At 34.1% G+C, this 13,126-nt stretch overlaps 2 pseudogenes; both read right to left on the reverse strand.

The window, feature by feature from the left end:
- Positions 1-5,386: 5,386 nt before the first annotated feature.
- On the reverse strand, positions 5,387-6,191 carry LOC121391460 (annotated as a pseudogene).
- Positions 6,192-6,550: 359 nt separating this feature from the next.
- Positions 6,551-9,759, reverse strand: LOC121391459 (annotated as a pseudogene).
- Between the last annotated feature and the right edge of the window lie 3,367 nt (positions 9,760-13,126).

Genomic DNA, 13,126 nt, shown 5'->3' on the forward strand with positions numbered 1-13,126 from the left:
AGGTCCCCTTTATTTGAATGGAAAAATGTGATACGAAACGCAAGCTTGTTGCCCCAAAACACAACAATATTATTATACATTGTAAAGAATAAAATAACTTCTTAATGTTTCAGATATTTCATTTAATGGAAATCGTAAATGTGTGGCTCCCTTCACAAACGCTAATTGGTCAAGAAACATGAAAAAGTTCCGAAATGCTGTGGACATTTAACATGATTGACTTCCCAGCTTGCCCAAAGTTCCGCAAGAGGAACCCACCAATTTGGAACGAACGAATAAACCCGTTTTCTGCAAAGTGAACTTGGATCTCTTTGGACAAGTACTCCCCCAGTAAGCAAGTCTCTTTGTTGCTCCAAAAAGATGATAAAGAATGATTTTCTGCTAGTAATGTTCTCAAGCGGTAATATATAATTTGCCGTACTTCACTTTTTATATCGCTCAAACCCTCTCTCAACAATTTAAAACAAAACTATTTACCATTTGAAACGCTCACATTTACGGACGTCATCCGGAAACATACTAAAATTTGTACTGCAATAAAATAGGAATAAACACACGCTCCGTATCTAACTCCACCAGCCCCCCTACTGTTTGTAGTATGATGTATGTCAACAATATTTAACAACGGAAGGCAAAGTGTATTTAGCATAATTAGTTTAGTACATAATTACTACTTAACCCATACAAGTTCCTGTTTTTTTGATAAATTTGTTCCAATGCAACGATCGAATTCTCTTCTGACAACACTCTCTGACATTTCCCCTTGTGGGATGTTCCAAGTGTGGACGCCTGTCCCTATATGGTAATTCGAAAGAATAGTATTGGTTTATTGGGTCGCGCCATCAATGTACAGGTAGAACCTAGATCAGAATTGGACAGGTATAATCACTTTATCTAAAAATTCAATATATCAATATGTTTTTAATATTCATAAATCTTTTTTTAATATAAATGCATAATTATTGGTATTTTGACATACTTGTTACTGTGATCTGTAGGTTCATCTCTCTTTAATGTTTTGACTATATCCTTCCACAATATGAAATGTTTGATCATAAAGATAGATACATCAGTAGGTTTCTTCTTGTTTATTATAGTATGTGTAATTTAACCTGAAAGATCATGCTAAAAAGTGTTGAACATTAATTATTTAAACATAACGTCATTTGTAAACTAGTGGAACGATCTCTTGTCTTATTTAGTAGATTTTTTAAGAGTAGTATATTTTGCAACGCAACTACAAACTTCTCATTTTTTTGATTTGATGTCAATTAATTTAGCTGTAAAACTTATGATACATGTAAAGATTTAAATTACATTATTCTGTTACGTGCTATAGATGTGTTCTATAGAGCACTGGGGGGGGGGGGGGGGGGGGGGGGGGCATTGATTACCAAATACAACTTGAACAACGTCTTCTTCATGACTAAGTAAATTTGAGGCTACTATGTTCCAATGTGTCTTAGATCCCAAGAAATACATACATAAAGATATACATTTGACCGAACAAGTGAACTTTATAATGGGTAATCTTTTTTTACCATGTTAGTGTAGCTTAAATCATATGATTATAACATTGAATAAGGTCTATACTGGTATCCTGGTACACATCTGCTTTTAAGCTTTAAAGTTGTTGTGGAGTAATATAGGTTGGCTGGGATCAACAACAAGTCATTTTATAGAAAATGGTAAACATTGATTCTTCAAACAAGGTCACTATTTAATTGAACTGTGTGTATTTATTTGTGCTGTTTTGATTATGTTACAGTATGTTGTATAATAAACTGATGCACCACATACTCTTCAATAACTGTGAAATTCTTTAGATAACCAATTTAGGTGTGGGTTTGTAAAGTTATTATTACTCAATTATAGACAATTAAATAAAAATCCGACTTGCATGATTAGCGTATAATTGAAAGAGAACAAAGATTATTTGTTTCCTAGTTGTCCAATAATTGTTATAAATAAACTATTTTATTACTTACCAGAGGCAGTTCAATAATATATTGAACAAACATTTGATTTGTATCAAATTTAAGACTCCTGTTGTGATGATAAATTGAGAAAACCGCAGATATTGTTAAAATTTTTACCAGTAAGTATGCATTCTTTACATCCCTTATATATCAATCTTCATTCTTGTAATCTACCCATCATACCTTTTTCTCCTTTATAATCAGCTATCTTTGTTGCATTATGCTGGCAGGCTATTTTTTTTTTCACGTATAGTACTTTCTCTCCATAATTCTTTAATCTGTTCTGGAGTGTTGTCTTTAATCCATAATTGACATTTTATAACCTTCACCTGGATAAGCCATTTTGTATATGAAGTATCAGTAGGTGTCAGGTGCTGCGGCGTCCTTGGTGGAGCTAAAGACGAATAATATACGGATATGATGCGGCGGATTTAGTCACGTTGAAACCGTACAATAGGATTAAGATTCCTGTGGTACGAATACGACCGTCTTCCTGTCTTGAACTACGAAGGAGAGAAAGATCTTTTGCTGATTATCATTCTATTTTTCTATTCTACGGTGAGTTATCAGTACAAATTAAAGGTACAATTATATAACGATATATTGTCATTAAATTTTATTTAAGTTTTGCAAATATGCACTTAAACGTGTTAACAGTTATATTTAAGTTCTATATACGCACTTTAACTGTTAAATTTTAATTTATAAGTACTTTATTTTTGTTAGATCAATGGCTGAAGCTCAATCAATAAGTAATGTAGAGGAGAGTTTCTAAAACTAAACCAGTTGAAGGATTTACTGACAGTTTTTGTAGACTCACTGACAGCGTCACCTCAAAAGACCAATTATAAAGAAAAATCGTTTTTCTGATGATTTTTCTGGTCTAGAGCCCATCTCATGCTACAATGAATGGAGGAACTGCAATGAGAGCAGAAAACTGGGAACAGTTTGATATAGTACCCAGATAGATCAGAGACTCCTACAAATGAGTTAAGTCAAGAAGATGATGAGGAGGGACATCACTCATCTTTACCTGATATTCTTAGTGATCCAGAAAAACCAAAAAATGGACCAGAACCAGTTCGAGTCTGGGAAAGTTTTGACGATGATGCTATTGTTCGTAGACGTCATGCTAATGAGATGCTGAAAAAAGGCGACGTGTTAAAAGTAATGATGATTTAGAAATAAATTCAGGTCCTCGAATTGGTGTGGATGCTGAGACCAACCAGTCTGAATGGACAGCCTTGAATGACACATTTAAGAAAACGCCTATTCAAACCTTTAGAGGAGTCATTGCCTTTTAGACGTACTCAAAGTTTGCGAGCTGATTCTCATCGTGCTGTGAGAATAGTGGATGCTCTCAAGCAGCAACGCCGACTCAGTAATTCTAGTTTAGATAGAGATCCTCAACGAACTACGTTTGTAAATGAGATGAGTTAACTCGTAAGTTTAAGATGGAGCGCCAGTGGGACATTTCTCTCAAGTTAAATAAACGTATACTGGTACAAAACAAAATGGCTACCAGTTAAAGCATCTATCAGAGATGTGTGTTGTCAATTAAGAAAGGAGCTATACCAGCCACTAATAAACTGATGTATCCCAGCTGTTGTGGAAGATGTTGTTCTTCAGCATAATCATTGTACAACTACCCTGTACCACGAGTGTATGATCGACGTAGCAAGCTCCATCAAGTCAAGTTACAGCAAGCTGTAGTCCAAGAAAAACGAACATTAAAACGTCTTCTTTAATGGACATGTGACTACATGTAGCACTTGCTGAAATTTGGATCTCATGATCTGAATATTATTCAGAGTTTTTCTAGAGGCTATCAATGAAGCTGTCCGTCAGTTACCAGTAACACGGGCAAGGGGTGTGGCTTATCGTGTCAATGAAGTATTCGTTGATGTTAAGAATCATCTGATATATTAATGATTGTGATGGAGCTGTTTTAGATCGAAAATCTTTAAGTTAGAATCTATGTACAAGCTTTTCTTACTGGTGCTCCTGAATGTAAACTAGTTCTTAATGATATTGAGTTTACTCTAATGCAAGGAAAGAGCTCTCTCACACAGAGTATGAACAGACAAGTCCGTCTAGTAGATATTGTATTACATCCATGTGTTAATCAAGAGTTGTATACGTCTTCTCGTGAGATTAGATTCAACCTGTAGATGGTTCAACATTCGAGTTACTGCGTTTGCTCCATTGACCCATATATCTCTCCTCCATTAATGTATCATGTTTAATGGAGTATAACCAGACCCAACATAGTGTTAAGATTACTTCTTCATTTATTGTTCGTAAGAAACATAATCTTCGTCAACGACCGATAACTACCTTATCATTAAATTCCCTATTCCATCATCTTGGAGTAGCCTCTTTTTAACAGAGTTCTAAATTTGGTACACAACGTTCTATTGGTTCCACAGCCAGTCTACGTGGAAGTTTCCGTCGTAAAATTAAAGTCGCGATTGTCAAATTGAGACTCATCTCGGTAGCGCTAGATATGAATTAGAACATCAAGCTATTGTGGTGGCGTATTGGTACGTATAATACAACAACACAACCTCATACTTTTGAGTGTCATATCACATTAAAATCTGGCATGCAAAAACCAGATATGGTCAATGAGAAAGCTGAGGTAACTTATACTGTCCCAGGAACATCGAATGGGTCTTGCTGTTAAAGGGTTTCAAGTTGAGGGATCTACAGCTCCTGAAACATGGGTTAAATATGAAATTCAATATCGTTATGAAGTCCAAATGTTCCCTGATTTATCAATAGACTAATTTTGATATTAGTGAGTGATGTTTTAATTATTTCCTTTTAGAATACTATGTTTTGTTGAGTTTAGAATATGAATTTGGTATTCATCACCTATTATATTGTAATGATCATTTTTATTATCAAGTGTGATGTACGTACTTTTAAAGTTTATTTTTATTCTTTACTGAAAGTAATTAAAAAATAACAATTTATTTATTTTTCATGCTTGAACATTAAAACCATGCCATCTGGTGTGCATATGTTTTATTGTTCATCACCTAGTTATAAATACTATTATAAGTGATTTCATGATATATGATAGTACCCACTCTTTGTAGTAACCTATATTTACTCAAAACAAAGTAGTATGGGATGATATCAGTAATAATATTCACAGATGTTCATGGTACATGGTTGTAGACTTAGGTGAAGCCAGATGTTTTAAGATCTTTATCTCCTTTGAACTTAGCAAGTACTGTCAGCAATATGATATACTACTCCTGTACTGCTAATAAGATAGTGACAACAAATATCTCATTTGTTGTATAAACACTACATTAAAGTATATTAAGTGAAGCTTTATGATGAGTCTCTCAAATAGATAACTGCTTTGAAATATTGTTTGGTTTTCTGGTGTTGCCTTATATGGTCATCCTGAACAAGTCAACAAAATCAGGAGCTCTCGATATGACATGTTCAAATTCAACGTAAGACAACTTTTCATCTTGATCAAGATCTGCTTCTTGAATCACATGATCAACAATAAATTTGATCTCATCATTAGTTAGATTGTCACCTGTTAATATGACAAATTATTAGTAGAAATTATATGAAGTAATACTTGTAATGGAAATAACTGTCTCATATATGTCATCTTGGCAGAGGTAGGCATCACCATTAAGTCATAATTCTAAATGCATAGGCTGATTTTAAACTCCCAGGAAGCTCCTTTATATAGAGAAATAGATTAATGAATGTATTAGAAATGGTTGAATGCTAGTAATGAATAAATGATCACTAAAAATGGAGACATTAGCATAACAGTGGATGCAAAAGTAATGGAATGGATGCATGATTTACAATATCATATACCTTCACTGAACACTGAACACATATCTAAAAAGTCCTCAAATGATAGACCACATCCGTCTGTAGAAAATACTTCACAAATACGAATTTAAATGGATTTTCTCGCAATTCTGGCAGATTTTGCACCTCTGTAAATGATGAAAACTATAGAAAATAATATTAATTATATTATTTATATATAAAACTGTTATAATTGGTCTACCGAGTATGCAGGTCAGCTTGCTGAGGGTTAATTTTTTCAGGATTTAAACTTGAAAATCTCTTGTATATGTGACGTATTTGTTTGCTAGTAAAGAATGTACATTCTTGATATATTCTAAGTGTTTCTGGATCAAACAGACTGTTTTGGTTGCCCATTGCTAGAGGATTCTCATTAATAATTATTTAATTTCTCATTAATTTTCGTCTCCTAGCAACCGCAATACAGCCAATCAAAATTCAGTATTTTTTTTGAATTTTGACACATGGGATTAGAAGAGATCTCTTCTCGTTCAAACATAGAGACGCCATTAAACTTGCTGTGATACAAAAACTTACTAAAGAAGGCTTGACGTCAGCAGTACCTTATCAGAGGAGCAAGAATTAAAAGTTGATAAAAAGAAGAAGAAAATCAGTGATAAAGTATTTGGTCTGTCTCTAGAATGTGATGATCAAGAGAGAACAGTGACAGAATGTTGTGGCCGTCCTTGCTACCTACCAAAGTGAGTATTATGTCTTTAAGTTGTTGATTTTCTTGTTGTAGGTTTTTTGTTGAAGCTGTCAGGTTTCTTGAAGTCATGTTCAATGTGAAGGAATATTTCGTAAAGCTGGTTCTCTTTCTAGACAAAAATTCCTTAAGGTAAATCAATATGTATCCATTTCTTACCTGTTGTCTTTGTTAGATATCGCTAAATGAAGACAGTCATTACCTGTTGGTAGTAATCCACATGATATAGCAGCTTTATTGAAACAATACTTACGAGAATTACCTCAACCATTATTAACAACGAGGTCATTACTATTAACATTATGTATTGATTTTATTTTTATTATAGACTGTCTACTGTATTTGTGGAATGTGTCAAAGTATCTCTGAAAAATGAAGAATTGTTATCGCAGACTATATTGCAAACATGTTTATTATTACCGACACAACATCTACTATGTTTACAAGTAATGATAAAACTGTATAATCTTTTAACATATCACTGATCCATTAGATATTAATGCAGTTATTGCACAAAGTGTCTATTCATTGTGAGAGTAATTCGATGGATTCTCAAAGTCTAGCTGTTGTCATGGCTCCTAATATTGTACTATTTTTATTATGATGGTGGGCGTGGCCGAGAAATAAAGAACATTGGTACTGATGTGAAAAACATGACCTGTAAGTATGAATTTATCTTTTCCAAAATGGACTGTTACATTTCTTACAGTATAGTACAGGTATTAATTGACAATGCCCACATGATTGGTAAGGTACCTAAGGATATCTCTGAATTGTCAAAGATATTGCAAGAAGGTTTTTCTGATGTTAAATTTGATAAGAAAAGAAAACATCGTCGTAGAGAGTCTGTGTCAGAATTACTACGTGGAAAAATTTAATAAATTACGAAACAAGAAAGAAGGTTAATTTGTAATTATTAAACAATTATTTATTATTCTTATAGGATCACCAAGTATTGGTTATGAGGACCTGTTAGACTCGCCTAACAGGTTTGCTCCCATTAGTAAACGTCTTGCTTTTAGATATCTCTAATGCATCAAGTGAAAGAGAGGGTGTGGCTTCTAATGGTACAAGCCCCGCCTTAATTAATGAGAGATGTAAGAGTAAAATGAAACGGAGATACACAGTTATGGGAAAAGCACCTGAAAAATGTAAGGATACAATTATTGATATAATTGAAGGGCATTGCTTCAGATATTAGTAGTGTATTACATTGTGCTTGTAAAGATCATTTATTATTTACTTAATAATCTTTGGTTTTTAAAGTTTGGTCTCCAGACTATCACAATATCTAAATTATACTTTTATATTAACATTTATTTTTTAGATGGACAGAAGGTATACCACCATTTCCACTCCTATCTAATGATGATGTATCAGTTAATTCATTAACCACACCCATCTCGTTAGCTAATGAAAAAGGGATTGCCTTATCAATTACACGAGTGGGTGTAACATAGAACATGGTGGGAGACTGCAGTAGTACTTATAAGTTAGTTTCTCAAACAAGACGTACTTACCCAAAGACTCATCAAAGTGGTGGGTGTATAATACAACAAACATATATCAACGGACACTGGACCACACCCTATAACATATAAGGACAAACCAATAAAAATGGGCGGGGCTAATGATCTAGAAGGTGCGTCCATTGGAAGTCGTGTCCATATGCGGTAAACGTAAGCAAGGTCCTATAACCATCTACATCATCTGGACATCTTCATAATTCATCTACAAACACTCATTACCTATCAGCCAATCAGATTTTGTAATATCAGGAAAATGTGCTCATGTGACAGAAGCTACTCCAGTTAATGAGAGGCCAACTAAAAGAGTGAGAAGACGAACTGAGGAACATCTGACCAGTTACAAAAGGGACTTATTAAAAGTGGGAGTGCTAAGCCTTGTTTTCTGGTAAAGATGCTAGTAAGTCTGTTTTTAAATAATAATATACATTGAAATACATGTATATACTTTTTATACATGTATTGTATAATACATACATGTTTATAGATGTATAATGCGTTTATGATGAATGTATTTTGGTTTGCATTATACATGTTAATATATATGTATTAAGAAAATGTTTTTACATTTTTTAGAAACTGATAGTGTTTGTAATAATGAAAGTTATCTCTGTGCTATTGGAGAAGCTCGGGATGTTTTGAGGCAATTGATAATCATTCTCCAGACCACACCCTCAAGCCTACCCACTAATTAAATCCTCTGGTCGTAGTACAATTAAAAGAGCACATACTGTAGCTGTTAAAAGTCCTTTTCCAATCACTCCATCGTCATGGCGACAAAGACAAGAATCATCAGCTAGAAATGGACAACTTAGCAGTATAGCAAAAAAATGTTATTCTAAATATTTTATTAATATTTTTTTAGACGTGCTCAGAAATATGTTGTGTCTCGTCAATCTATAAATACAGCACGTTCTCCATGGGTCAATAGGCGTGGTATACAAGTATCAGAATGGATATTATGATATTGTATGTACTTTCTCTATATTGTTTTGGTTGGTATCTGGTAACATTAATGTTACATAATCTTGATAATTAATAACCTTCTTATCTGGGTCTGTAGCGGCTTGTAAACATCTCCTCTAACTCCTCCTATAATTAATGTATTAATGACCATATCCACTTCACATTACCTGTTGAAATGGTTCACCCTCTGTTGTCATAAACTCCTTTAATTCTTCAACTGTTAAATATGATTTTTTGTCGCGATCAAGTACCTATAATAAATTTAGATAAGTTGTTTACTTTCATTGGCTTACTTTAAAAGCTTTTAATAACTGATCTTCACTAGTAGGTTTATATCGGCCTTCTAAAAGGACTCTAGCCATCATAGGTTGAATTTATCATAACATATGAATCCAGTTGGTTCTTCCTCTTCAATTTCCTATGACAGTTAGTTGGTATATCAGTGGAGAGTGGGAGAAGATATAACAGAGGATGTACCTGTATCATATCATGAAGTTCAGCCTCAGTAGGATAACATCCTAAAGAACGGATTATAGTGCCAATTTCCCTGACATCAACTGTTTTTGTTTTTGTTCATGATCAAAGACGTCAAAACTCTCTTCAATCCTAAACAATATAAAATAAACATACTTATTATAATTTGTAAATACTTTTGATTTATTTCTTGTAATACTGGGTTTTCCTTCCTTTTTTTGAACTTCTGGAACAGTTTGTAATGGTTCTTCATCCTCCATGTGTGTGTGTTGCTAAGCAACAACGGGCGTGTCCTTGTAGTTTGCGCATGCGTACTCTTCAGTGAGTCTGGTGTGTTAGCACGACTTTAAGTGGTTTGTTGGTCCTTTATTTGAAGAGAGGGGGGCTGTGATTATTAGTGTTTTTTATACAATAATTTGTAAAAAATGTCTCAGGAGGTGGAGAAATTCATTCAAGGGCTTAAAGTGACTGAATTACGTGATGAGTTACGTAAACGCAATTTAAGTTACGTGGGACTAAAAGCTGTTTTAGCACAACGTCTTCAAGAAGCTATGATGAACGAACAAAGCGAGAAGAGTGTAGGAGAACAGCCTGTTGATACTATTACTGAGAATAATGGCGAATTCAAGAAAACAACGAAGGTATAAAAGTTAATATTGTGTTATTGAGATCTTTATGTATCTATAGAGGTTTCAACTGTAGCTGAAGAGGAACAACCATCAGAAGTTCCAGAACAAGAAAATGATGACCTACTTCAGATGAGTAACTAACACTACTAAGATTTAAAAGTTGCACCTGACTTATAGCTCCACCCACCTACTAATGAGGGAGAAGATGAACTATTGCTGTTAGTGTACCAGTAGAAGATGTTCCATCAGATATTGTACAATCTGAAGAAGAAAGAGCAACCACAACAACAGGAACAACAACCTCAGCAAGAATTTGAAGAAATGGATTTTACTGTAGTTGATTCTGCTGAAGCTAGCTCTCCAAGATGATATACCTGATAATATGGAAACTCCAGAAGAGGCACCTCCATCAGGAAACTCCCCAGAAGCAGGTGAAGGTCAAGATGAAGAGAAAGAGATGCAAGAAGAGGACAATGAAGATCCAAACACTTCAACTGAGTCTAGTAAGTACAACTATAGTAGTTATATTGTATATGACTCGTGAAATAATAGGTGGGGCGTGGTATTAAACGCAACAGAGATGAAGATGATGATACGAACAATCTAAAGACACTTCAGAAGGTACTAAAGAAGACAAACACAAAGTGATCCACGTGATGTTCCTGATCCTGAGATGATTCCAGACTGGAGTGATGAGCTGTGTTAGCATTATGTGATAATCTTTTTTGTATTAACTGAAGAAAATTCAGCAGTCACTCTTAACCCATGTAAGAATCAAATGTAGTATATTTTACTATTTGTATTGTTATAGATCAATCTGATCTTCATTTTGTTATTGGATCTGATGGTATCAGTGGTACACCTCTAACAGAGGTGGATTTTGCATCTCAAAGCTAGTGCTAAGGCACTTGGGGAGTCAAAAATGGTAGCTATTTTTACGAATGCAAGGTAACTCTTTGTATTAAGTTACTGTATATAAATTATTGAATGTAGATTGAAGAGTATCTCCAGTTGGTGATCGTGAGGGAAACATCTTGTCAGACTGGGATGGTCTACTGCTGACAGTGGATCTACTGTTGGTGATGACAGGTATTCTTTTGTTATGAGAGTACTGGACAGAAAGTGACTCGAAGTAACTCTGAAGAGTATGGAGATGGATATGCTGAGGGAGATATTATTGGATGTTTATGTGGTAAGTACATGATCTTAATAAATTTGTGAAAAATTTTTAAATTTATATTTTAGAGATTGAGTATGAGTCAAAAACAATTTTCTACACAAAAATGGAGTCAATTTATATGATGCATTGACATATCTGATCAAAATATTGATAAAGCTTTTTTTCCTCATGTAACAAGTCAAAATGTCCGTCTCTCTTTTAATTTGGTAGCAATGAGACACCATATTTTCCACCAGAAGAAGGTTATATTCCAATTCAAGAAGCTACTGAAGAGGACAGAGAGTGTGTATCTACAACAACTCATCTAAAAGTGATTGCGAAGTTATTTTGATGGTTGGACTACCTTCATCAGGAAAAACTTACTGGTCATCTAGACATATATCTCGTAATTCTGATCGCTCTTACAAAGTCATTGGACCATATCAACTACTTGATGAAATGGTACTTTATTAATAACTTCTAGTTTTTATAATATTCTCTTTCTGTGTTAGGCTGATATTAAGAAAGGTATTAATGAATGGAAGGATTTAGTTAACTTGACTTCTCCAATGATTAACACGTTGCTTGTGCTAGCTTCCAAATTACCTCATAATTACATCATTGATCAGGTAATCAATGACTTTTGTGCTCCTATAATTATAAATGAATAGATTAATTGTAGTAACTATTGTCTTATTGTTTAGGTAAATGTTTATGAAGATACTCAGAAAAAGTTAATGTCTTATTTCAATGGTTTTCAACGCAAAGCAATGGTTGTTATACCACCTCATCATGAGTTAAGAAAAAGGAGAGTTGATAGGATTCGAGAAGGTGGTTGTGTTGAATTACCTCAGGATGTAATGGATGCTATGAAAGGTAATGGATGCATGAATATGGGAATGGATGACTTCAAATGGAATGCCTCAAAATGGATGCATGAATAGAATGGCTTGAAATGAATGCCTCAAAATTGATATATTGTTAATAGATACATAGATTCTTGATGGATTCATGGATAATGATAAATGGATGCATACAACCTCTTGATGGATGAATTTTAAATGGATGCATAAAGTGTCTTGAAGCAAATGGACAGCATTAAACACGTCAATTATCTCTTAATGGATTGATAGATAAAGTCTAAATGGATGCATTATTGCTCAATAGATTTACAGTATATGACATAGCAACTTGTGATTACAAAACTGCCTTTAAATTGTGACTAATTGTCGAGCCATCTTGTCAAGGAAATTCTTCTGGACTTGGAAGATCTGAGATGAGCTTATAAATAGCACATTTCATATCCTGTTGTATCCCTCTCCTTTACAGGTTAAAAGAGCAAGTTACACACATATATCACTTACCTACAGTGTCATTAGTTATAGTACATGTACATTTAGAATGCATTATATACTGCAAGTATTTTAGTGTTTGTTCTGAGCTTTTTGGTTGAGGTGAGTTGTGATAAAGAAGAGCATTGCTTCTGTGCTTTTAAAAGAATAGTTATAGCTTAATTATATATGTGGGCGTTACTAAATAAAGCCTTCTTTGTAATCAAGTGTTAAAAGTAAGTCATCAGTACATGTACACAAGCTCTCCTGTCTACTGTTCTTTCGATGACCTGCTCAACCTGTCCTGTGATGTGCTATGTGATGTCCTAGACAAGGTTGGCTGCACCTACTCCAGAAACCCATATGTGTGGTATGCCCCCCTCAATCTTGCTCCTAATTACTAAATTTTATGCGTCTTATAAAATGTACAAGGTCACTTAATATAACTTGCAATAATATTTGGTCCAGTAATCTACTGCGTTGATATAAATGGTGTATACA

The sequence above is a fragment of the Gigantopelta aegis genome, unplaced genomic scaffold (genome assembly GCF_016097555.1).
Source record: "Gigantopelta aegis isolate Gae_Host unplaced genomic scaffold, Gae_host_genome ctg2491_pilon_pilon, whole genome shotgun sequence".
Lineage (NCBI taxonomy): Eukaryota > Metazoa > Mollusca > Gastropoda > Neomphalida > Peltospiridae > Gigantopelta > Gigantopelta aegis.